The sequence below is a fragment of the Ranitomeya variabilis genome, chromosome 2 (genome assembly GCF_051348905.1).
Source record: "Ranitomeya variabilis isolate aRanVar5 chromosome 2, aRanVar5.hap1, whole genome shotgun sequence".
Classification (NCBI taxonomy): domain Eukaryota; kingdom Metazoa; phylum Chordata; class Amphibia; order Anura; family Dendrobatidae; genus Ranitomeya; species Ranitomeya variabilis.
In genome coordinates this window covers 440,987,053-441,014,794 of record NC_135233.1, presented here as the reverse complement: position 1 = coordinate 441,014,794, position 27,742 = coordinate 440,987,053, and the positions used below count along the sequence as shown (strand labels likewise).

The following is a 27,742-nucleotide window of genomic DNA, read 5'->3' as shown; positions in this document are numbered from 1 at the left end:
TACAGTGATGAATATGCGGCTCCACCTCCCATAGGGGTGGAGCTGCATATTCATCACTGAAATGAGCGGTACCACGTGACCGCTCATACAGGACAAGCTGCGGCGCTGAGAGGAAGCATCGAGGGAGCCGGGTGAATATTTTATTTCCAGCGGGCGGGCGCACAGGGGGTGGGAGGGGGTTGGTTACAGGGAACTTTATTTCAACCGCAAAAAAAAACAAAAAACAATGATTTTTCATTCCTTCTCTCCAGTGAACGCTGCTGGAGAAAAGAAATGAATGGCGGCTTCAGCACCCAAAGCAGGGGACAGCGCTTAACTGTAGCGCTGTCTCCTGCATGGTCCGTGTGGCACACGGGCGGCACACGGGCGGCACACGGATGCCGCACGTGTGCCACACTGATGTGCCACATGAGCACACGGACACGGATAACTCCGGTACCGATTTTTCCGGTACCAGAATTATCTGGACGTGTGGGACAGGCCTAAAATAAAGTTCCCGGCAACCTCCCCCCTCCCACCCCCTGTGCGCCCGCCCGCTGGAAATAAAATACTCACTCAGCTCCCTCGATGCTTCCTCTCAGCGCCGCAGCTTGTTCTGTATGAGCGGTCACGTGGTGCCGCTCATCACAGTGATGATTATGCGTATTTTAATGCCGGCGGGCGCACAGGGGGTGGGAGGGGGGAGGTGACAAGGAACTTGATTTTAAAGACAAAAATAATTAAAAAAAACATTGATTTTTCATTCCTTCTCTCCAGCGAACGCTGCTGGAGAGAAGGGATGAATGGCAGCTTCAGCACCACGCTGGGGACAGTGCTTACTGTAGCACTGTCTCCTGCATGGTCCGTGTGGTACTCAGTTGGCACACGGGCGGCACACGGCTGCTGCACGTGTGCCACACTGATGTGCCACGTGAGCTAATGGACACACGGACACGGATAACTCCGGTACCGATTTTTCCGGTACCAGAATTATCTGGACGTGTGAGACTGGCCTAACCCATGATCACGGCCTCATATGACTTGTCTCCTGTGCTGAGATCTTCCAGATATCATTACATCCATTTGTGTGACTGATATCAGCCATGGGTTCAGTAAGATGAGTTCTAAGTTTTAGAATCTATGTTGTTGCCCAACTTTTCTAGTAGGCTAGGTGCAGACAACAGTATTTTCTGTTATCCAAGAGAATCGAGTCAATTAGGCAAATCCCACTCTGATCAGAGTGTGATCACAGTGTGCTCCGATTCAGGTGAGGAGAAGATGGAGAAAAAAAATCTCCACTTTTTCAGTCTGTGGAAATCAGAGTGCACTCGGATGTCATCCAAGTGCAGTCTGATGTTTCCCATGTACTTATTGACTTACAGGGCCAGGTGCAATCTGAATATCGGATCAAACTCGGGCATGCTATAATTTTTTCACCGGCCCAGCTCTGTCCAAGGAAAAATCTGACATGTGCACGGCCCCATAGCGCAACATTGGTTGGAGTGCTATCCGATGTTTTGTTGGATCGCGCTCTGACCGAAAATACACTTGTCTGCACCTGCCCTTAAAGGCAGAAAAATCTGCACCTACTGAAGCTCCAGTTTATGAAAGTGCGCTTTTGTGCAAAGTGTTTTTGGGTGGTCATATAAAGTTTTTTTGTTGGGTCCTATTACAGTATCTGGATTTAATCCAGGCAAGGATTCTACTCTGTTACCCAAAGCATTGCGTAGGAAATGTGGGCGCTACAGTAATGCAACGTTAGGGGCTCCAGGAGCCAGATATCCGATGGCTAGTAAAGGGAAACTGTCAGCAGGTTTTTGTTATGCAATCCGAGAGCAGCATGATATAGGGGCCGATGACCTGATTCAGCGATGGGTCACTTATTAAGCTGTGTGTTGCTGATTTAATTAAATTGGTCTTTTATGAGCAGGAGATTATAAAGTAGCCTCATCTACTACTCAAGATCCGTCAGTAAGTATCCTTGTGCAATTTAGACAGAATGTGAAATCTTCTAATTTAAAAAAGTAACCATCATTTTAATTTTTATTTAAAAAGTTGATAATACATGTGTAAATAAGAAACTTAGTAATTTATCTTTTAGAGAAATATGCTTCTTTTTCCTCCAGAACTGATCTTTCATTCTCAAAATTCTGAATTCACTGGTAAAATCTGTCCTTAGTGAATACAAATTACTGAGATAGGAGATGACAGTTGGTTCTCATAAAGTTCTATGGAGAACTGGCTTTTTAGGTGAACTTGCAGCAGAATGTCTGGGACTACCTCTCGCTCCATAGAACTTTAAAAGCACCAACTATCATCTCTTATTTCAGTAATGGGAAAATACAGATTTTAACCATGAAGTCAGAGTGAGCGATCAGTGCAGGAGGAGAAAGAAGTAAGTTTCTCTGATCAGATACATTACAAACTTTCTTATTTTCATGTGTACTATTGATTTATGAAATAAAAATTAAAACAATGGGTACATTTTAAGTTTTTGCTTTAGTCAAATGTTGGCCATGTCGTACAAGCCAACAATGAAAATTAGATTTTTCTATGTCAAACTTTCCAGACAGATATCTAATGTTTGCCCCATTTAATTCCTTGTTTGTGAAATATTCCTGTTATCCAAGAGCAGACAATATGTAGCCTTGTCCTTATGCAATTTGGTGAAACCTCCATTACGTAGACTGTAGAATACTCTAACTTTAGTTGTGACATTGAAAGTTTTTATAGACAGCACACAGTCAAGCAATAGATGTGGATCCGAGTCTGCAGTTAGAACGCTTTAGATGAATATTGACCATATTGCACAAGCCGATAATGAACATTACTTTTCTCTGTGTAAAACACTTTACGGATACAAATCTAATATTTGCACCATTTAATTTATTGCTTATGAAATTATCTCATCTGCTTCCCAGGATCAGACACTCAGTAACTTTGCCTTTGTGCAATTTAGTGAAACCTCCATTAGGTGGAATGCAATATAAATGCAGCCTTATTATTGAATGTTTTGTATATAAAGTTAGTTCTTAAAGTCAGACTGCCTCTGAGCCTCACATGTATGTACAGCACAGACATTAGTGAGGCAGGTTTCCATAAAGTATTTAATTCTTTTATAGATGAAAAATAGCAATAGTGGATCAGATCTATAAAAAGTTATGTTTGCAAGGTCATTGATACATTGTATCACTTGGTATCTTGGTATCTTTATTCTGCCAAGTTATACATGTTGGAAATATGAGCTGTTTAGCGAGGGGAAGTGGCTATGAGCTGGTACCCTCAGGGAAAGACATATCAAAAGGTAAGGGGTCCCTTTTCCACCTCTAAACCAGGTGGAAATTTGCATTATAATGAGTTATTAGGCTGCAAAGGGCCCATAAATAAATATATAATAAATAATCTTTATTTTTATATAGCGCTAACATATATACTGTTCTTACTGTGCCCCCCAATGTTTCAATGATTCTCCTGCACTTACAGTTAAAATATTTCTAATTTATTGATACTTGGGTATAAAAAAAAGGTTCCAAACATGTTTTGATAATATTTTTAACTATTTATCAGTAAAGAAGAAATGTTTTAATTTCACTTGCTGGACAATGTAACCTTGAAGTTATTTTATTGCCGCAAATTGACGGCGTCCGCGTCTTTGAGAAAGCCACAACTGAGCAGACATATTTTCCTCTAATAGCAGTAAGCACGTTTGTTCTCTTAATTTTTGGAGAATAAAGATGGCCAGCCTGGACATTTCCATATGTCTAAGACTCCAAGATATGTTTACTGAAGTCAATAAAAGGGATTTGATATTCCCAATTAATAAACAGAAGCTACAAAAATAGTTAAGTATCAAACATCTTATTTGTTATTTCACAAAGTTAATCAGTTATTACACGGGGTCTCCAGATCAAATTTGTATTAAAATTTGAAGAGTTTATACAATTATTTTTTGTTAGAAAGATATCCTCTAACAATAAGCTCATAAGACAGTATCTGCACGGACCCCCACTGATAAGCTGTAACCTGTGGGTTAATCTGGCAAGTGTTAAATTTCTCTGCAGCACCTCCACAGGACAAATAAGGTATTACACAATGATTATTGAAATTAATGGGATTTCTGTACTGTGTATGGATAATCCAGGTCCTCCAGAAAGAGACAGTTTTTATCTGTTATTAATAGATGAGGGTCCTAAATGTAGGACCTCCTTCTACTATTAACTTATAATGCTTTATTAACAGGTTGGCTACTCTTATTTACTGTATTTTCCAGAGGCAAGGGTAGGCAAGTGAATTGTCACCTTGGGCTACATTCACACACATTTTTATTTTGACATCAGTCAAAAACTGACCATTTTGCTCCAATATATCATCCTTTTTCCTCTGTTTTTCATCAGTTTTTTTTTTCCCATCCATTTTGAAAAACTGAATGAAGTCAACTGAATTTATTTTATCCATTGACTCTTAGCAATGGACAAGTTAAATGAATTAAAAAACTGATGTAAAACAGACGATTTCCAACGTTTATCATTTTTTGGCTTGAATTGTCAAGTATGTTCTGCAGATGAAAATAGGACATGCATAAAATATATGGACCCCCATTAAAAAATAGAAAACAACTGTAATTCTAGTAACAGAATACCTTTTTTCCTTGTAGAAGTCTATAGGTCCAATTTATTATTTGCTATTTTTTTTTGTAAATAGTGCACACAATTCAAGAACTTGAGGCAAAATAAAAAATGCTCTTTAATTGTTTTTGTGACTTCTGGGGGTAAAAGTTGCATAATCCTTTAAAATGCTTTACTTTTGTCTTCAACTGCACCCTCTAAAAAATAAAAAATACTAGAATCCTTTCTCCAGGCAGGGACCAGAGTAAAATGCAACAAAAAAAAAGCGACATTTGGAAAAGGAACATGTAATTAATTTGGATAAGAAAAGTTGTTAAGGACAAATCAAGAGAGTACTTTAAAAGAAAGACAACTTAAAAATGGTGCAAAACTGAAAGAAAATAAGACACAAATTCTAAAGCTACTAAAAAAGAGCAAAATACTTCATTAAAGTAGAGAAATGGCAATGATGAATTGGGACCAAAGTCAAATTATACTTGAACATCTTCTATAGGATTCACAGGGTCGGGACTAGGGGTAGGTACCTGCTTAGGGCGCTACCTCCTGCCTTCCCGTGGGAGGGGCATTTTGAAAAAAAAATTGCTGAATATCTGCGGTCGCCCGACATCTTTCTGCAGCCGCAGACATTCAGCACAATGATGGCTGGGTCACAGGCATGGAGGTGAGCGATATCAGTCACTGACACTGCTCAACACTCTCTCTGCTTGCACCCCAGCCATCGCTTCTTCCCCGCAATCAATTTATTTGCATCTTTCAGATGTGAATACAATTACTGTGTGTGCCACCCAGGACAGGAGCAGAGAAGCTATAATCTCCCTGCTCCGCCGGGATCTTGAGCAAGACACAGGCCTCTTCTGGCCTAAGCCTTATTGGAGAAGGTGCACACAGGTAACATCAGGTGGCGCAATGAATCGTGCCGTCCAGCATCCCCTGCTACACTTCACAGAAGAGAAGACGGTGTACTGAGTGCCTGGATTATCTGAGTATGAGATTTATTTTTTTCAATTCTTACATTACTGTGCATGGGGGCATAAAATGAGGGGCTGTTCATACGTTGAGATAAAATGAGGTAAGGGGCTGTGCTGGTGGGAGGAAATAAAATGAGGTGAAGGGCTGGGCTGATGGAGGGAATAAAATGAGGGGCTATGAAGATGGTTACATAAACTGAGGTGCTGTGCTGATGGGGGAATAAACTGAGAGGCTGTACAGAGAGGGAGTATAAACTGAGGGGCTGTTGAGAGGAGGTGGAGTAAAGTGAGGGGCTGTGCAGATGGGGGAATAAACTGAAGGGTGTGCAGAAGGGGCGAAATAAACTGAGGATCTGTGCTGATGGGGAAATAAACTGAGAGGCTGTGTAGAGTAGGTGGAATAAAATGAGGGGATGTGCAGATGGGGGAAATAAAATGAGGGGCTGTGCAGATGGGGAAAAATGAGGGGCTGTGCAGATGGGGTGAATAAACAGAGGGGCTGTTCATATGGTGAATAAACTGACGAACTGAGCAGAGGAGGAATAAAATGAGGGTCTGTGCAGATGGGGAATAGACTGAGGGGCTGTGCAGATGGGGGTGAATGAACAGAGGGGCTGTGCAGATGTAGGAAATAAACTGAGGGGCTGCGCAGATGAGGGAATAAACTGACAGACCTTGCAGAGGAGGAATAAAATGAGGGGCTCTGCAGATGGGGGAATAAACTGAGGGGCTGTGAAGATGGGGGTGAATAAACGGAGGGGCTGTGCAGATGGAGGGAATAAATTGGCAAGCTGCGCAGATGGGGGAAAAAAATGGATAAGCTGTGCAAAGTGGGAAAAAATGAGAGATTGTGCAGATGGAGGAATAAACTGACTGTCAAAGGGTTACCGCGACAGTGTGGAGCCAGAAGACCACAGCGTCTGACTGCTCCTACTCTGACGCTGAGAAGAAGCACTTCTTCATTTTAATGGTGTTTATTCTGGCAGAACTGGGGTTAATTGGCCATGTTGGAAATCTCTGTGCTCGCAGCTGAGCTCAGTTAACCACTCCTTTCTCCTTTATAATCTGGGCTCTGTTGCAAATCCTTGTCATAGCTAACATTTGCTGCATGGCTAACGGAGGGAGAGGCGTTCATATGAGAAGGAGAGTTGGAGGAGTTATTAGTGACTGTTGCTTGGTTTATATGTTGGGAATACCCTATCCTTCTCTACTTTAGTTTATTCCCCTACCTCCACATCTCGATGCATTCCTCTGTTATATGTGAGTGAATATTTTGTATGCCTGGAGTTTTCTGTGAACCCTTGTTTGTGTTGCCTTGTTTGTCGGGTTGTTGTACTATGATGCACAGTGGCACCCCTCTTCCCTGGGTGGGGGAAGAAAACAGACGGAGGGCTGACTCAGGAGACAATGCAAGGGTGGAGGCCCCGGCATCCTCACCTTCAGAAGTATCCCGGATAATAGGGTGAGCTAGGGTGCTCCCTAGTGTTAGGGACAGGGAAGGAGCCACTGGCCGCGGGTCACCCAACAACTGTGGTGTGACACTGACAGGCTGTGCAGATGAGAGGAATGAACTGAGGGGCTGTGCAGATGGGGGTGAATAAATAGAGGGGCTGTGCAGATGGGAGGAATAAACTGATGAGCTGTGCAGAGGGGGGAATAAACTGATGGGCTGTGCAGAGAGGGAATAAAATGAGGGGCTGTGCAGAGGGAGAATAGACTGAGGGGCTGTGCAGATGTGGGAATAAATAGAGGGGCTGTGCAGATAGGAGGAATAAATTGAGGGGCTGTGCATATGGGGGAATAAACAGAGAGGCTGTGTAGATGGGAATAAACTGAGGGTATGTTCAGAGGTGGGTAAAATGAGGGGTTGTACAGATGGGCAGAATAAAATAAGGGGCTGTGCATATGAGGGAATAAACTGAGGGGCTGTGCAGAGGGGGCGATAAAATAAGAGGCTGTGTAGGGGAGCATGAAAGGAGAGGCAGTGTGAAGTGGGGCACAGAATGGATATGGAGAGTGGCCAGCGTGACATGAAAGCACAATATGGAGAGGAGTTAGCATGGTGGGAGAAAGTATAATGGAAAATTAGAGAGGGGACAGCCATGGTATAGGTCGTGGTTCATAAGGGCAGATGGTGTGGCAGTTATAGTTGATAATTGTAGACTGTGTGGAGACCATATACCATAAGAGGCTTATTTAGGGTCATAATATGGTCAGATATTTTTATGCCGAAGGCATTTTAGTAACACTCTTATTTTTAAGGGCACTATGTCAAGATGTACTGCAAAAGACTGGAGAAGAAGGAGGTCTGCAGAGAACAGCTGTGGATGTGCAAAACCATCATGGCATCTAGACAAGATGGAGATGAAAAGAAAGAGATGACTCCAGAGAAGGTGTCATCTATAAAGTATCTGAATGTAAATGTTTATTTGTGTTACTGACTAATTCTCATCAGCACTGTGATTCCTGTATGGTCCGCAGTCTGATGATGGCTGTCAATAACAACTCCCAGTATCTCCTTACCATTGTTAAGGATATACTGGGAGTTTTAGAGTTGTAGGTTTGTGCGATACAATTGTTCATGGGGCTGACTTGATATTACAATTGATTGTTGTACTAAGCTTGGTTCTTGTATTTAAATACTCTTGGATCTTGTCATGTATTCATGTACTTAAGGTTGTCCTGGTGACATATTCATGTACTGATGGAGGTTCTGGTGACGTATTAATTTACTGATGGTGGTCCTGGTGACATAGTTAAGTACTGATGATGAGTCTGTTGATATATTCATGTTCTGATAGTAGCTCTGGTGGCATTCATGTAATGATGGTGGTTCTGGTTGTGTATTTATTTGCCAATTATGTTTTTTGGTGCCATATTCATGTACTATTGATGGCTCTGGTGCTCTAGTTATGTACTGATGAGGATTTTGGCTTTGTATTAATGTACTGATGATGGTTCTGGCGATGAATATATCAGCAGAATTGTCATCACTACATGAATACAGCAACGGAAATCCATCACTACATGAGTATGTTACCAGAATTGGAATACATCATCAGAACCACCATCAGTTTTGTGCAAGCTGTATTTGACACATGATGGACGCAAAAAGTATCAGACGTATCCCTTTATTTATAATGGGGGTCTGTTTGCTTCCATTAGAGTATTTGCCAAACGCTGCACACTTTAGCTGAAACCAAGAGGCCCTGACTATTGTTATGCTTTATTAGTTTCCATAACTAGCCTTGGGTTCTACATTTAAAGTATAGGTCTTTGGGAATTAATATTGCTATTTTCATTTTTTGCTACTTATTTTGAGCACCAATATACTTTGTCCTGGCCTGGGGATGCGGGATCACAAAATGACCAATTGTGTAAACCAAGTTTTTATGATAAACACTAAGTGTATATATATATATATATATACAGTATATATATATATATATATATATACAGTATATATACTGTATATATATATATATATATTATATATTTAGTTATTTTTCCATTTCACTTTCAATATAGTAAATAATTTTCAACATCATCACAATGAGGAAATACAATAACAGGAAAAATGTTTAAATAGAAACCTATTCTGTAGTGGTAGCGAAAACTTTTCTGCAGTCTCATTGTCATCAAAGTCAGGATTACAATGACAGATAAAACGTATGTACAGGGTTGTACTGGCCCACTGGAGAACCGGAGGATTCTCCGGTGGGCCCAGGCACTGACACCTGCTAGTATACTGGCCAGCAGCTGCCTAAGGCCCTCACTGCTCTAGGGGCCCCCAGCTAGTGGCTATGGGGCCCCTGAGTCAAGGGAGCCCATCCTATGCCAGTGGAGCAGCAGCGGGTGACAGGAAGCCACATCTGTCCCTGCTGCTAAAGAGAAATGAATATTCACGCTTCTCCACGCCCCCCATGGGCGTGGAGAGGAGTGAATACCATTTCACTTTTATAGTGGGCAGCGTTATCCGCAGGCTGCAGTTAACACTGCCCACATGTAAAGCGCCACCACCACCGCACCACTCTCTCACACTCACACACAAAGCACCACACACACGCACGCAGACAGACACACAGCACCACTCACCTCTCGCAGCACATCTCGGCGTCCTGCTTCCTGCCTGGCACTTCCTGTCTGAGACAGCGCAGCTAGATGATGTCATCTTTCAGCGCGTGTCTGTTTCAGACAGAAACTGCCAGCAAGGAAGAGGCTGCCGGGATGTGCTGTGAGAGGTGAGTGGTGCTGTGTATCTGTCTGCATATGTGTGCGTGTGTGTATGTGGTGCGATGCAGTGCTTTGTGTGTGAGTGTGAGAGAGTGGTGTGGTGGTGTGTGTGTGTATGTGGTGTGGTGCTTTGTGCGTATGTGAGTGAAAGAGAGTGGTGTGATGTTGTGTGTGTGTATTGGAGATGTGGGTATTGGAGATTTGCAATGATGGGGTAGTGTGGAAGGAAGCAATGATGGAGGTGGTGAAGTGGGCAATGATGGGGTGGTGCGGAAGAAGGCAATGATGGTTGCGGTGTAAAGGACAATGATGGTGGTGGGGGAGGCAATGATGGAGGTGTTGAAATGAGCAATGATGGGGGTGTTGAAATGGGCAATGATGGGGTGGTGGGGGAGAAAGCAATGATGGTTGTGGTGTAAAGGACAATGATGGTAGTGGTGGAAAAGACAATGGTGGTGGTGGAATGGGCAATAATCGGGGTTGTGGGGGAGAAGGCAATGATGTAGGTGGTGGAAAGGGCAATGATAGGGTTGGTGGGGGAGAAGGCAATGATGGGGGTGGAGGGGGAGAACAATGATGGAGGTGGAGAGGGGCTGCATTATACCCTATGAGGGGGGCTGCATTATACTTTATGAGGGGCTACATTATATTCTGTGGGGTGACTGCATTACTCTCTTAGGTGACTACATTATACTCTGGAGACTACATCATACTATATGAGGGGGCTACAGTATACTCTATGGGGAGCTACATTATATTATGTGGTGGGGCTGCATTATTCTCTCGGGATTACATTATATTCTGGGGAGCTATATCATACTATATGGAGGGGGCAGCATTATGCCCTATGAGGGGGCTCCAGTATACTCTATGGGGGGCTGCATTATATTATATGAGGGGGGCTGCATTATACCCTATGAGGGTGCTACATTATATTCTATTGTGGGGACTGCATTATTCCTTACGAGGGGGTTGCATTATATTTTGTGGGGTACTGCATTATATTCTATGAAGTTGGCAGCATTTTATTCTATGAGAGGGGGCTGCATTATATTCTATGAGAGGGGGCTGCATTATATTCTATGGTGGGGACTGCATTATTCCTTACGAGGGGGTTGCATTATATTTTGTGGGGTACTGCATTATATTCTATGAAGTTGGCAGCATTTTATTCTATGAGAGGGGGCTGCATTATATTCTATGAGAGGGGGCTGCATTATATTCTTTGAGGGGGGCTACATTATTTTATGAAGGGGGCTACATTGTATTCTATGAGGGGGCTACATTATATTTTATGAGGGAGGCTACATTGTATTCTATGAGGGAGGCTATATTATATTCTATGAGAGGGGTTACATTATATTCTATGAAAGGGGCTACATTATATTCTATGAGGGGGCTACATTATATTCTATGAGGGGGCTACATTATATTCTATGAGGGAGGCTACATTATATTCTATGAGGGGGCTGCATTATATTCTATGAAGGGGCTACATTATATTCTATGAGAGGGGGCTGCATTGTATTCTATGAGAGGGGGCTGCATTATATTCTTTGAGGGGGCTACAATATTTTATGAGGGGGCTGCATTATATTCTATGAGGGGGCTGCATTATATTCATTGAGGGGGCTACATTATTTTATGAGGGGGGCTACATTATATTCTAAGAGCGAGGCTACATTATATTCTATGAGGGAGGCTGCATTATATTCTATGAGGGGGCTACATTATATTCTATGAGGGGGCTACATTATATTCTATGAGGAAGGCTACATTATATTCTATGAGGGGGCTACATTATATTCTGTGAAGGGGCTACATTGTATTCTATGAGGGGGTTACATTATATTTTATGAGGGGGGCTTCATTATATTCTATGAGGGGGGCTACATTATATTCTATGAGGGAGGCTGCATTACATTCCATGAGGGGGGCTACATTATATTCTATGAGGGAGGCTACATTGTATTCTATGAGGGAGGCTACATTATATTATATGAGGGGGCTACATTATATTCTATGAGGGGGCTACATTATATTCTATGAGGGAGGCTACATTATATTCTATGAGGGAGGCTACATTGTATTCTATGAGGGAGGCTACATTATATTCTATGAGGGGGCTACATTATATTCTATGAGGGAGGCTACATTATATTCTATGAGGGAAGCTACATTTTATTCTATGAGGGAGGCTACATTATATTCTATGAGGGGGCTACATTGTATTCTATGAGGGGGCTACATTGTATTCTATGAGGGAGGCTACATTATATTCTATGAGGGGGGCTACATTATATTCTATGAGGGGGCTACATTATATTCTATGAGGGAGGCTACATTATATTCTATGAGAGAGGCTACATTATATTCTATGAGGCGGGCTACATTATATTCTATGAGGGAGGCTACATTATATTCTATGAGGGAGGCTACATTATATTCTATGAGGGAGGCTACATTGTATTCTATGAGGAAGGCTGCATTATATTCTATGAGGGGGCTAAATTATATTCTATGAGGTAGGCTACATTATATTCCATGAGGAGGGCTACATTATATTCTATGAGGGAGGCTACATTATATTCTATGAGGAGGGCTACATTATATTCTATGAGGGGGCTACATTATATTCTATGAGGGAGGTTACATTATATTCTATGAGGGGGCTACATTATATTCTATGAGGGAGGCTACATTATATTCTATGAGGGAGGCTACATTATATTCTATGAGGGGGCTACATTATATTCTATGAGGGGGACTACATTGTATTCTATGAGGGAGGCTACATTATATTCTATGAGGGGGGCTACATTGTATTCTATGAGGGGGGCTACATTATATTCTATGAGGGAGGCTACATTATATTCTATGAGGGGGCTACATTATATTCTATGAGGGAGGCTACATTATATTCTATGAGGGGGCTACATTATATTCTGTGAAGGGGCTACATGTGAAGGGGCTACATTGTATTCTATGAAGGAGGCTACATTATATTCTATGAGGGGGACTACATTGTATTCTATGAGGGAGGCTACATTATATTCTATGAGGGGGGCTACATTGTATTCTATGAGGGGGCTACATTATATTCTATGAGGGAGGCTGCATTATATTCTATGAGGGGGCTACATTATATTCTATGAGGGAGGCTACATTATATTCTATGAGGGGGCTACATTATATTCTGTGAAGGGGCTACATGTGAAGGGGCTACATTGTATTCTATGAGGGAGGCTACATTATATTCTATGAGGGGGCTACATTATATTTTATGAGGGGGCTACATTATAATCTAAGGGAGGCTACATTATATTCTATGAGGGGGCTACATTATATTCTATGAGGGGGCTACATTATATTCTATGAGGGAGGCTACATTATATTCTATGAGGGGGCTACATTATACTCTGTGAAGGGGCTGCATTGTATTCTATGATGGGGCTACATTATATTTTATGAGGGGGCTACATTATATTCTATGAGGGGGGCTACATTATATTCTATGAGGGAGGCTACATTACATTCTATGAGGGGGGCTACATTATATTCTATGAGGGGGGCTACATTATATTCTATGAGGGAGGCTACATTATATTCTATGAGGGGGGCTACCCCAACCCCTGCTACATAATTAAGACATGTACTACCTTTATTATACCCTGATATTAGCGTGTTTTATCACACAATTGGTGGCCTTGTATTTATTTCTATGTAGCTACATAGTGGGCCCCAAGAATGATTTTCTTCGGTGGGCCCATAGTGCTCCAGTCTGATGCTGCATATATATACATACACTCACAGTTTCAAAAAATATTATGCTCAGTGACAAATATAATACATGTTTTTATCCCCAAAACAATTTGCGCAAGAGTGCGAAGGTAAAAAAGACAAATTGTATGATTAGTCCAATGCAAAAAATAGGCCCCGCTTCCCTATTTTAAATATGTGCACTCTGTGTGCATAATGGGAGCTAAGAACCCAGGTGGCTGTCAGCCTGAACTTTAAGTATGTTGCGTTAGTGAATAAATCCGTTAGAGCAGCATGAAAGGGAAAACATGAGATGTCATTACCTATGTGGGTGCTGGCGGCTGACCCGGACGCGCGTTTCGCGTATGGCTTCGTCTGCGGGAAGGTGTACCAGACGAAGCCATACGCGAAACGCGCGTCCGGGTCAGCCGCCAGCACCCACATAGGTAATGACATCTCATGTTTTCCCTTTCATGCTGCTCTAACGGATTTATTCACTAACGCAACATACTTAAAGTTCAGGCTGACAGCCACCTGGGTTCTTAGCTCCCATTATGCACACGGAGTGCACATATTTAAAATAGGGAAGCGGGGCCTATTTTTTGCATTGGACTAATCATACAATTTGTCTTTTTTACCTTCGCACTCTTGCGCAAATTGTTTTGGGGATAAAAACATGTATTATATTTGTCACTGAGCATAATATTTTTTGAAACTGTGAGTGTTTTTCAGCGGTTACTGTATAGTCATTTTCCCTCCATCTTTTGTATTTATTATAAAATAGGTTCATATATAATTGTCTTTTAAAGTATTCCAATAAAATGTTGAAATTTTTATGGCCAATTGCTTCCAAATTCTTTTTGATGAGTTTATGGCTTCTTTGAAGCATGCCATGTTACTAGGCAGTTATCTATATTTTTGATATATATACATACCTGTTCTGTAAAGAAGACTTTTCTGCAATATCATCACAGTTAGGATTACCATTACAGGAAAAACATATATAAAGATACAAGTTCTGTAGAGAAGACTTTTCTGCAGTCTCATTATCATCACAGTCAGGATTACAATGACAGGTAAAACAAATTTATAGATACTTGTTCTGTAGAGTAAACTTTTCAGCTGTCTCATTATTTCAGTAAACGTTTCAGCTGTCTCATTATCATGACAGTCAGGTTTACAATGACAGATAACATCTCTCTCTCTCTCTCTCTCTCTCTCTCTCTCTCTATATATATATATATTATGATCCATTATTCATGAAAGGTGATTATCACCTCCCTGCACAATGATCTCTGCATCGGTCACTGAGCATGCCCACAACACTCCCCCACAAAAGTCAATGAACATATCTAGACTATTGTTTCCTATGGTCCGTTTAGGTGCCGTAATCATGTCTCTGAAAGCTGTTAACAAAATTTGAGGCAAAATGCCAACAGAACATAGAATTTATAAAAATCTAACATCAAAAATTAAAAACAGAATGGAAAAAAAAGTGTGTCTGGTTTAAAGTAACAAAAATAATGATGATACATTCTTTAACTTATAGATAAATAAAAAAAGTAATAATATAAAAAGAAATATGGTGTTTCGGTTATTGTTTTTAACCCTAAAATATCAGCTATTTGTATAAAAATGTAATAGATGTAAATCCTTGTCTCTAGAAAAAAAGTCACAAAAATAACATTAATTTCCATTTTCTCTTTGTCCCCTTTCTGCTTTGCAGATTGGCAGCCATCTTCAATACAGAAGAAAGTAGAGTGAAATCTGCTGGGTAAGTGTATTATTTCCTATTACTATATAGCACTGACATACTCCATAGTACTGTACAGAGATATGTGTACAATATAGTATTTCTATAGCATAGAAAGGTAATAATGGTCTCAGAAGCTCCAGTGCCCGAAAGGAAAATCTGTAACAATCTCCCCATGCACTATGTGGTCTCTATAATAGTGGGGTCTTCTTCTATGACAGATGAATCAATATTTGAGCCTTTGATTGCTACCAGTGCACCCTTATAATTATACCCTTCTCTGCTCTCTACAAGGGTGAATGGAAATCGAGTTTTTGCAATTTTTTGCATTGATTCTTCCTAGAGATTGGTTGCAATTGGGTTTTCCTTTATGTCAGAGGTTTTTGATAAATAATATGGGACATTCTGCAAAAATAAACCCCATTTATCTACTAAGTGATTACAAATAACCAAGGCAGGACTGTGACAATCTTCCAGATTTTATCCCTATATGAGTCAGGGGCGGACAGACCATAGGTGCAACTGGGGCCCAATAGGTAAGGGGGCCACTTCCACCTCCAAATCAGTAATAGAAAAAATTGGAGTCCGGCTCAACAGGATTGGATTTACCTTTTCTTTTTCTTTTTCAAAATAAAATATAGTGCATACAAAAAAAAAATTACATGGTCGACATGACCCTAGTCGACACCTTTCGACTGCACTAGGCAGTCTTACTCACGTCGACCATGTACATTTTTTCTTTTGTATGCACTATATTTCCTTTTGAAAAATAAAAAGAAAAGGTAAATCCAGTCCTGTTGAGCCGGACTCCAATTTTCTCTATTTTCCTAGACTGTAAGGACACATTTATTTTGGCTGCCATGGTAAGTTACTAATAAAGGACCCGATGAATGGTACTAATAGTAACCCAATAATTATATAAATATGACCCGATGCCAAAAATCATAGAGAACAAACCCCATTTATACATTAATCACAATGGTGGAAAGTTACAAAGGAAAATGGGCAGATTTTGTAAAAAATATATTTCGCTTTTAGACTTTTTTTGCACTTCACTAAACATTATTCAAGTGGAAAAATATTGGTGTAAAATAAGCCAACCAAGAGGTGGCGCAATGGAGGCAAAAACATCTTCTACGTCAAGCGAGATGAGCCAAATTTATCCTACATTGCGCACTACCGTGATAAATTGGATGACGTTTTTCCTTCTTTCTTCTAGTTTTTTTTTTTTTTTTGCTGTCTAAATTAATTACCGAAATCTACCCAAATATTTTTAACTCTTTGGCTGTATGTCTAATATAAAGCACAGATTAATATCCTTCGGGAAGCATCATATGAGCCATGTAGACCATAATATGAGACCACCACTCATTACTATATGAAGGCTTAACCCTTAAAATATCAGATACATATTTATTTACCATAAAGAGATTTACAAAACTGGGACAATAGAGCGTTGACATTCTAAGAGTCTCTGAAAAATGAGCGCTAAAACCTGATTGGTTCTTATAAGCAACTGCTCCACTTTTCCCTTACCATACACTTAATAAATCTGCCTCTATAAAATGTCCCACCCCTTCATGGTTAGGGGGCTTCTAATGTTAATGACTGTGTAATATTTGGTTATTTTTTGGTCTGTATTAGTTGATCACTTTTCAAAGTAAATTTTAACTTTTGTTCATTTTATACCATTTTTTTTGCAATTTTATTTTTAATTTATTGTGTTTTCCAATGTAGTTTTTAATCTGGAAAAAGAACTTTAAAAAAAAAAGGGTTTGCCGTTGACTTCATGTTTATTTCAATACACAGTATATATGTAGTTTAGTTGACCCCTGGGTATGGATGGCTGGATTTAATATTTTATTTTTTATTTTTTTTAAAACAATGTATCCCTAAGGAAAAAAAATAGATAAGGTATCATTATTTTTTTTATAGAGATTTTTTCTTCCATATCAGAATGCTTCTTTATGGGAACATTGATATGTGGCAGGTTTGTTGCAGACTATTCGTTACACCTGACTATTCATTAATAAATCTTTTCAGATATTTGCAACAGTCGTATTAATTTTTGCAACAAAGCTAAAGTATGAAAAAAAATTAATAGATTTTGCATTTGATACATTTTTCATCTTTTTTTTTTGGTCCGTGTGTCTGGTTTTAATGTGACATCGTTTTTCCTTGTTTTTTAAAAAATCCAAGCTCCAACCATTAAGCAATAAAAAACAGACAGCACTCGGATGACACATTTTTTAATGGGTTATTTTGATCTGCAAAGTGGATCAAAATTAGATATCTTTTTTTTGCGGGTACATAGTCGGCAAAAAATGGCTATAATGGGTGTGTTTTCTTGCCATAAAAAAAAGCAGATAGAACACGTGTGTGAAAAATGGATGTGTGAATGCGGCCTATGACAGTTTTCCAATCCCAGGTATTATCTTCTTATGTGGCCTATGGGCCTTTAGGCTTCCCCAAGCTCCAGGACCCATGTGCCACTGCTACCTCTAAATCTCATTTATTTACACCCAAGGGTGCCGGAGATGTTTAGATTAGAACAATTTTAACCCTTTTTTTAAATGATAAGAATCTAGAAAGTTGTAAAGTCAATTAAGATCTTTTTCTTCTCCATATTTAACTTTACAACGTAACAAAAATATTTTATTCCGTAAAACAAAAAAAAATCTGACTTTTATCGGTAAAATTTTGTAAAACTTTTTTGTATTATGTTTACAAGTTATTTTTTATTTATTTTACAGAGACGTCTTACAAGTCTACGGCACTACCGCCGGATAACGTGTCACTCTAAATATAGATAAATGTAGCAACAGGTTAATGAGGGAAAACTTTTTAACACTTCATGGGAATAATAAAAATAATAATAAGTAGTAATGATAGTTACCATAATTTCTTAATGCAATTATGTGTATATTTATTAACATACTTTTATCATTCTTAGAATTATAGTTCCATAAAATAGATACACTGACTTCATACTACATGCTAAAAAACTTAAATTAACCCATTATCTACCAATGTCCTTTTTTTGGGACGCCTAATCTTTAGCTTCTAGCAACTAAGATTTTATAATTTTTATAATTAGGTCCAATTTTTTGTGTTGTGTTTGTAAAATGAATGTTTTCAAAATAGGAAATCATGTCATTGTCATTTTTAACTGAATATTGGGACGCCCTTTTCTGAAAAATCCGTACTTGTAAAAATTTTAATTTGGCAAGTAATGGGTTAACTCCAACATCTTAACCAGTAATGATAATTATAGATAGTTCAATTTTTTGTAAAGGTTTTTTTTTATATATATTTTATAAGAGTAAATAAATTTGATTTTTCAGAGAAAAAAAATCACATTCAAAAAGATTTGTTATAAAGTTTTTGTTTGGAATTGTATTTATTCTTCATTAAATCCAACAATAGTTAAAACGTCACTGACAGATCCACCAATAATGATAATGGTTTTGGAGAAATAGCGATATCGCTTCAGATTAAAATCTTTTGTATTGGTTCCTCTTTTCTGGACAATTTGATTATAATCAATTAAATAATGTAAAAATCTGTCAGGTTATGATATATATATATATATATATATATATATATATATATATATATATATATATATATATATATAAATAATTTTTTTGCTAATTATCTTTGCCCAGTCATCCTGTTCTTTTTTTTCTCCACGATTTTAAGATGCAAAATTAAGGAATTTCACTATATATACCAAAGTCACTACATGGTTTTAAAAAAGAGTAATAGTCAATTTGAAACAATGGGCATCACGTATAATCAGCTTTTGCTGCCAGAGACAGAAAACTAGTTGCGAGATCCCGATAAATGGTTTGCTATTTTTCCATTTGAAAGCATAATTGGATTGTCCATTGAGGTATTAGGACCGTGCCCAATGGCGTGTGCGATCCCATAGATCCCATAGTCAGTTACACCACTTTTTTTGCCTATAGATAATATGTCCAATTTCTTGGATACACCCCAATTCCAGTGACCTATGAAGTTACATTTGACCCCAGCAGAACCCAGCTGGATAGGAGAGCAGAAGTGGGGTGAGGTGCCCAAAAATGGACATGGCACTCCATTATCATTAGCTATAATATTTTTTTTCATTCAACAATCATGCACTATCATTTATGACATCTAAAAACCCATAACTATAAACTCCCGGGGCCCTGACTACACTGTGCCCCCCGTAGTATACACATGTGGCTGCTACACTGGACAAAAATCATATTTCGTACCCATTGGGATCTTCCCTATTTCCCAGTAGATTGTAAGCTCTTAGGGATAGGAGCTTTTCTTATTTCGTCTCATTTTCATTAGTTTTCTCTATTAGTCATTTTATATGTTTATTACTTACACTTATATCACCTTCATTATCTTATTTATTTATGTTATTATTATGTCATTTTTATGTTAGTTTTTATTTTAATTATTATGTTACTTATGTTGTTGTGTTATGTTGTTTATTTATTCATTTTTTATTTTTTATATTTTTTTTTTAAATGGTCACCCTCTTTTTTTCTGATTATTGCCCACAGCCCTACCCCCCCAAAAAAAAGTTTAATGTAAACTAAAAGTACATCAAGCAAACGCAACTTACCCACAACATTTTTATACAAACTGAAAATGAAAAACTTGGGGACTGCTGTATAATCTATATACGGTATATGTTTTGGGACCGCTTTACGCCAAAATACAAATTTACAAACACTTCTTTGGGTTCTCAACGTCAAAGTTGGAGTTAAAGGGAAATGTGACGGCAGAGTTTTCTCTTGTTTGTTGTATTATTTTGAAGAGTATTTTTTGTGAGTGCGATCTGTGAGTATTGTGAGTGGTATTGGAGTAGGGGACAATCTGTTATTTTTTTGTATTTTTGTAGAATAGTTTTGCTTATGCAACAAGTGGATGAATATGCTTCTTGCACTAATATTCTTAGTGTCATTATTGTCCTTTAAAGGGACCAAAGATAGAATATCGGACTGGAAAAAGGAGCGGTCGCCTATGGTCCTCCAGTATTTAGCTGCACAATTTGGTCACTATTCTATATTTACATTACGGTACCATTATTTTGGCATTGCATAATTTAGGAAATGTACTATTACAGTGGATGCTATTATGTAGCCATTACGTGGCACTGCTATGTTGGTATTTTTCTATGTTTATGGTTCGGTAGCATTATGGAGGCACTCTGGGTTACTAGTATTGCAAGATTAGTTAAATGTGGAAGTCATGGAGGATGTGGTTGCTCAACAGCCAGGTTGTCAGATCTCAGACTACTAGTGAATACAGTGTAAATGCCGATTAGACATTGAGACAATGTCGACCGGTCACAGAAGTTTTATACCTGTTTCGACCTTCTTTGCTTTCTACTTTTACGTCATGTATTTTCTATTTATTCATGTTTTATATATATATATATATATATATATATATATATATATATATATATATATAGTGCGGAAAAAAAGTATTTAGTCAGCCACCAATTGTGCAAATTCTCCCACTTAAAAAGATGAGAGGCCTGTAATTGACATCATAGGTAGACCACAACTATGAGAGTCAAAATGAGAAAACAAATCCAGAAAATCACCTTGTCTGATTTGGCAAGATTTATTTTGCAAATTATGGTGGAAAATAAGTATTTGGTCATTAACAAAAGTTCATTTCAATATTTTGTTATATATCCATTGTTGGCAATGACAAAGGTCAAACGTTTTCTGTAAGTCCTCACAAGGTTGGCACACACTGTTGGTGGTAGGTTGGCCCATTCCTCCATGCAGATCTCCTCTAGAGCAGTGATGTTTTGGGCCTGTCGCTGGGCAAAACGGACTTTCAACTCCCTCCAAAGGTTTTCTATGGGGTTGAGATCTGGAGACTGGCTAGGCCACTCCAGGACCTTCATATGCTTCTTACAAAGCCACTCCTTCGTTGCCCTGGTGGTGTGCTTGGGATCATTATCATTTTGAAAGACCCATCCACATTTCATCTTCAATGCCCTTGCTGATGGAAGGAGGTTTGCACTCAAAATCTCACGATACATGGCCCCATTAATTCTTTCATGTACATGGATCAGTCCTCCTGGTCCCTTTGCAGACAAACAGCCCCAAAGAATGATGTTGCCACCCCCATGCTTCACAGTAGGTATGGTGTTCTTTGGATGCAACTCAGCATTCTGTCTCCTCCAAACACGACGAGTTTTGTTTCTACCAAACAGTTCTACTTTGGATTCATCAGACCATATGACATTCTCCCAATACTCTTTCTGGATAATTCAAATGCTCTCTAGCAAACTTCAGATGGGCCCGGACATGTACTGGCTTAAGCAGGGGGACATGTCTGGCACTGCAGGATCTGAGTCCCTGAGCATAGTGTGTTACTGATGGTAGCCTTTGTTACGGTGGTCCCAGCTCTATGCAGATCATTCACTAGGTCCCACCGTGTGGTTCTGGGAGTTTTGCTCATCGTTCTTGTGATCATTTTGACCCCACGGGGTGAGATCTTGTGTGGAGCCCAAGATGGAGGGACATTATCAGTGGTCTTGTCTGTCTTCCATTTTCTTATTATTGCTCCCACAGTTAATTTCAAACTGCTTGCCTATTGCAGATTCAGTCTTCCCAGCCTGGTGCAGGGCTACAATTTTGTTTCTGGTGTCCTTCGACAGCTCGTTGGTCTTCACCATAGTGGAGTTTGGAGTGTGAGTGTTTGAGGTTGTGGCCAGGTGTCTTTTGTACTGATAACAAGTTCAAACAGGAGCCATTACTACAGATAACGAGTGGACGACAGAGGAGCCTCTTAAAGAAGAAGTCACAGGTCTGTGAGAGCCAGAAATCTTGCATGTTTTTAGGTGACCAAATACTTATTTTCCACCATAATTTGCAAAATGAATCTTGCCAAATCAGGCAAGGTAATTTTCTGGATTTGTTTTCTCATTTTGACTCTCATAGTTGTGGTCTACCTATGATGTCAATTACAGGCCTCGCTCATCTTTTTAAGCGGGAGAACAATTGGTGGCTGACTAAATACTTTTTTCCCTGCTGTATATATATATATATACAGTACAGACCAAAAGTTTGGACACACCTTCTCATTTAAAGATTTTTCTGTATTTTCATGACTATGAAAATTGTAAATTCACACTGAAGGCATCAAAACTATGAATTAACACATGTGGAATTATATACTTAACAAAAAAGTGTGAAACAACTGAAATTATGTCTTATATTCTAGGTTCTTCAAAGTAGCCACCTTTTGCTTTGTTGACTGCTTTGCACGCTCTTGGCATTCTCTTGATGAGCTTCAAGAGGTAGTCACCAAAAATGGTTTTCACTTCACAGGTGTGCCCTGTCAGTTTTAATAAGTGGGATTTCTTGCCTTATAAATGGGGTTGGGACCATCAGTTGTGTTGTGCAGAAGTCTGGTGGATACACAGCTGATAGTCCTACTGAATAGACTGTTAGAATTTGTATTCTGGCACGTGAAAAGCAGCTAAGTAAAGAAAAACGAGTGGCCATCATTACTTTAAGAAATGAAGCTCAGTCAGTCCAAAAAATTGGGAAAACTTTGAAAGTGTCCCCAAGTGCAGTGGCAAAAACCATCAAGCGCTACAAAGAAACTGGCTCACATGAGGACCGCCCCAGGAAAGGAAGACCAAGAGTCACCTATGCTTCTGAGGATAAGTTTATCCGAGTCATCAGCCTCAGAAATTGCAGGTTAACAGCAGCTCAGAGTAGAGACCAGGTCAATGCCACACAGAGTTCTAGCAGCAGACACATCTCTAGAACAACTGTTAAGACGAGACTTTGTGCAGCAGGCCTTCATGGTAAAATAGCTGCTAGGAAACCACTGCTAAGGACAGGCAACAAGCATAAGAGACTTGTTTGGGCTAAAGAACAAAAGGAATGGATATTAGACCAGTGGAAATCTGTGCTTTGGTCTGATGAGTCCAAATTTGAGATCTTTGGTTCCAACCACCGTGTCTTTGTGTGATTCAGAAAAGGTGAATGCATGGACTCTACATGCCTCGTTCCCACCGTGAAGCATGGAGGAGGAGGTGTGATGGTGTGGGGGTGCTTTGCTGGTGACACTGTTGGGGATTTATTCAAAATTGAAGGCATACTGAACCAGCATGGCTACCACAGCATCTTGCAGCAGCATGCTATTCCATCCGCTTTGCCTTTAGTTGGACCATCATTTATTTTTCAACAGGACAATGACCCCAAACACACCTCCAGGCTGTGTAAGGGCTATTTGACCAAGAAGGAGAGTGATGGGGTGCTACGCCAGATGACCTAGCCTCCACAGTCACTAGACCTGAACCCAATCGAGATGGTTTGGGGTGAGCTGGACCGCAGAGTGAAGGCAAAAGGGCCAACAAGTGCTAAGCATCTCTTTGAACTCCTTCAAGACTGTTGGAAGACCATTCCCGGTGACTACCTCTTGAAGCTCATCAAGAGAATGCCAAGAGTGTGCAAAGCAGTAATCAAAGCAAAAGGTGGCTACTTTAAAGAACCTGGAATATAAGACATATTTTCAGGTGTTTCACACTTTTTTGTTACGTATATAATTCCACATGTGTTAATTCATAGTTTTGAAGCCTTCAGTGTGAATTTACAATTTTCATAGTCATGAAAATACAGAAAAATCTTTAAATGAGAAGGTGTGTCCAAACTTTTGGTCTGTACTGTATATATATATATATATATATATATATATATATATATATATATATATATATATATACTAGATGGTGGCCCGATTCTAATGTAGGGTTGAGCGAAACGGATCGGACAAATTCAAAAATCGCCGACTTTCGTCAAAGTCGGGTTTCACATGAAACCCGACCCGATCCCAGTGTGGGATCGGCCATGCGGTCAGCAATCTTCGCGCCAAAGTCGCGTTTCGTATGACGCTTTCACCGCCATTTTTCAGCCAATGAAGGAGAACGCAGAGTGTGGGCAGCGTGATGACATAGGTCTCGGTCCCCACCATGTTAGAGAAGGGCATGACAGTGATTGGCTAGCTTTTTGCGGCATCACAGGGGCTATAAAGGGGCGTGCACGCCGACCGCCATCTTACTTCTGCCGATCTCAGCATAGGGAGAGGTTGCTGCAGCTTCGTCAGAAGCAGGGATATAGTTAGGGAGGGGAGATTAACCCCCAAACCGCTTGTGCTGTAGCGATTTCCACTGTCCAACACCACCTTTTTTTTTGCAGGGACAGTGGAGGCTATATCTTTGTGCATCAGCTCTGTAGCTTATTAGGCTGCCTTATAAGGTTCCCTGATAGCTGCATTGCTGTTTGCACCGCTGCTGTGCAAACCAACTGCTTTTTTTAAAAGCAAAAATCCTGTTGCTCCTTTCTGCAGTTATCTTGTTTATTTGTCCACACTTTTGTGTGCAGCAGTCCTTTTTGTTGCTGCCATACTTGTCCTGAGATCATTGTAGGGAGATAGAAATTGTACTACAGTCCTTGGATTTTTTCAGATATCTTCCAGCCACTTGCTGCCACTTACATTGCGTTGTGTTACACACTGTGCCTGAGTTGTGGTGCTGTCTGCCCCCCAAAAAAGGAGATTCAAATTCTCACAAAGTGGATATACGTCAGTTCTGTTAGTTTGTCGTATATCAGCCAGCCACGTTCTGCCACTTACATTGTGTTGTAAAATACAGTGGGCCTGAGTTTGGGTTCAGTCTCTCTCCCAAAAAAGGTGAGATTGAAATTCTCACAAAGTGGATATACCTCAGTCCTCTTAGTTTGTGGTGTATCAGCCAGCCACTTGCTGCCACTCACATTGCGTTGTAAAATACACTGGGCCTGAGTTTGGGTTCTGTGTCCAAAAAAAAAAAGTGAGATTGAAATTCTCACAAAGTGGATATACCTCAGTCCTCTTAGTTTGTGGTGTATCAGCCAGCCACTTGCTGCCACTCACATTGCGTTGTAAAATACACTTGGCCTGAGTTTGGGTTCTGTGTCCAAAAAAAAAAAGTGAGATTGAAATTCTCACAAAGTGGATATACCTCAGTCCTCTTAGTTTGTGGTGTATCAGCCAGCCACTTGCTGCCACTCACATTGCGTTGTAAAATACACTGGGCCTGAGTTTGGATTCTGTGTCCAAAAAAAAAAGAAGTGAGATTGAAATTCTCACAAAGTGGATATACCTCAGTCCTCTTAGTTTGTGGTGTATCAGCCAGCCACTTGCTGCCACTCACATTGCGTTGTAAAATACACTTGGCCTGAGTTTGGGTTCTGTGTCCAAAAAAAAAAGAGTGAGATTGAAATTCTCACAAAGTGGATATACGTCAGTTCTGTTAGTTTGTCGTATATCAGCCAGCCACTTTCTGCCACTTACATTGTGTTGTGTTATACACTGGGCCTGAGTTGTGGTGCAGTATTCCCCCCAAAAAAGGGAGATATAAATTCTCAACAAGTTTAGATACACCTTCTACCTTGTTTTACAGTTTACATATAACGGTTGTTATTTTGGTTACATTTTCCCAAAAATAAGGAAGTCTTGTGGAAGAGGCCATGGGCGGTCGTTGCCAGCTGGTAATGATGGTGGTGGTGGTGGTGGTGGTGGTGGAGCATCTGGTGGTAGTGGGAAAAGCAAAATAGCAGCTAAGGCTCGAGTTGTTGAGCCAGCGTCATCTTCTGGCTACACAAGGCCTCAAAGGCTCCCTTATCTGGGAGTAGGAAAACCGCTGTTAAAGCCGGAGCAGCAGGAACAAGTTTTGGCTTTCCTTGCGGACTCAGCCTCTAGCTCTTTCGCCTCCTCTTCAGAAAGTTCCAAATTTAAAAGCAGCGAGTCATCAGTGGATGCTTCCGGTCAGGAACAAGTCGCTTCCTTGTGTCCTTCACCCAAACCAAAAGTGATGGATGCGTCAGGCGACACTACAGGTTACTCCATGGAGCTCTTTACACATACCATGCCTGGGTTAGAAATGGAAATTGTTAACAGCCCATTACAAGATGAATCGGACATGGAGTGCACTGATGCACAGCCACAGCTAGATTATTATGCTGTCCCATTGACTCAGATCGCTACATTGCCCTCACAGTGTACTGAGGCAGAATCTGACCCTGATGAGACTATGGTGCCCCATCCCGAACGCTATAGCACCTTACACGGTGACACAGAGAAAGGTGCACATGACATTGAAGAGGAGGTGATAGATGACCCAGTTGTTGACCCAGATTGGCAGCCATTTGGGAAGAGGGTGCCACTGACAGTAGCTCAGAAGCGGAGGAGGATGATCCGCAGCAGCCATCTACATCGCAACAGCTTTCATCTGGCAGGCCCGTCTCAGGCCAAAAACGTTTGTCAACCAAAAAAAACAGTTTTAGGACAGCGTGGCCATCCGGTGAAAGTAGCACAGCGTGCAATGCCTGAAAAGGTATTCCATGGTAGGAATAGTGGAGTGTGGCAGTTTTTTAACCAAGATCCGAATGATCAGTGCAAAGTTATCTGTAGGAAATGCTCAAAGACCTTAAGCAGAGGGAAGAATCCCCAAAATTTAAATACAACGTGCATGCGTAGACATTTAACCAGCATGCACTTGCAAGCCTGGACTAACTACCAAACGTCCCGTACCGTTGGTGCACCTGCTCAGAATGAAGGTAGTCAGCAACGCTACATTGCTTACCTCACTGTAGGCCCACCGGTTAGGACACCACCAGCAGCAAATGTGGAGGTATCGTCGCAAGGCCAAAGCAGTTAGGGAATCACAAGGTTTTTGGTAGGAAACACTGTATGTAGGTCAACCTCAAGAATACCATTACCAACAGTCTCTCAATCCGCCATGTCCACCACCACCACCACCACCACTTGTTCCACCATATGCAGCTCTCCAGTCCAGCTCACCCTACAAGAGACTCTCATTAGGAAAAGAAAGTACTCATCCTCTCATCCACGTACACAGGGTTTGAACGCCCACATTGCAAGACTAATCTCCTTAGAGATGATGCCCTACCGATTGGTTGAAAGCGAAGCTTTCAAAGCCCTGATGGCCTATGCAGTACCACGCTATGACCTACCCAGTCGACACTTCTTCTGCGAGAAAAGCCATCCCAGCCCTCCATCAGCATGTCAAAGACCGCATTGTCCATGCATGCACTGAGGCAATCAGTCAGTAGAAAGGTGCACCTCACAACAGATGCATGGACCAGTAGGCATGGCCAGGGATGTTACGTGTCCATCATGGCACACTGGGTTAATGTGGTGGATGCAGGGTCCACAGGGGACAGCCATAGTGGGACAGTTCTGCCTAGCCCACGGTCTAGGAAACAGTTGGCTGTAGGCGTTCGCCACCCCTCCTCCTCCTCCAGAAGCGAAAGCTCGCCCACAGAGCACAGTCGCACGACCACTCCATCCGCAGCTGCCAATGTTGCACACGAGGTGTCCCATTA

General features: G+C 40.5%; 1 long non-coding RNA gene across 12 annotated transcripts in view; it reads left to right on the top strand.

Annotated features, from left to right (window-relative positions):
* Nucleotides 1-27,742, top strand: part of LOC143806493 (uncharacterized) — a 138,889-nt gene that overhangs the window by 55,196 nt on the left and 55,951 nt on the right. For all 12 annotated transcript variants that reach the window (XR_013221479.1, XR_013221480.1, XR_013221482.1 and 9 more), the window contains one exon: nucleotides 15,291-15,338. This is a non-coding gene — a long non-coding RNA (uncharacterized LOC143806493). The remainder of the gene's footprint in view (nucleotides 1-15,290; nucleotides 15,339-27,742) is intronic.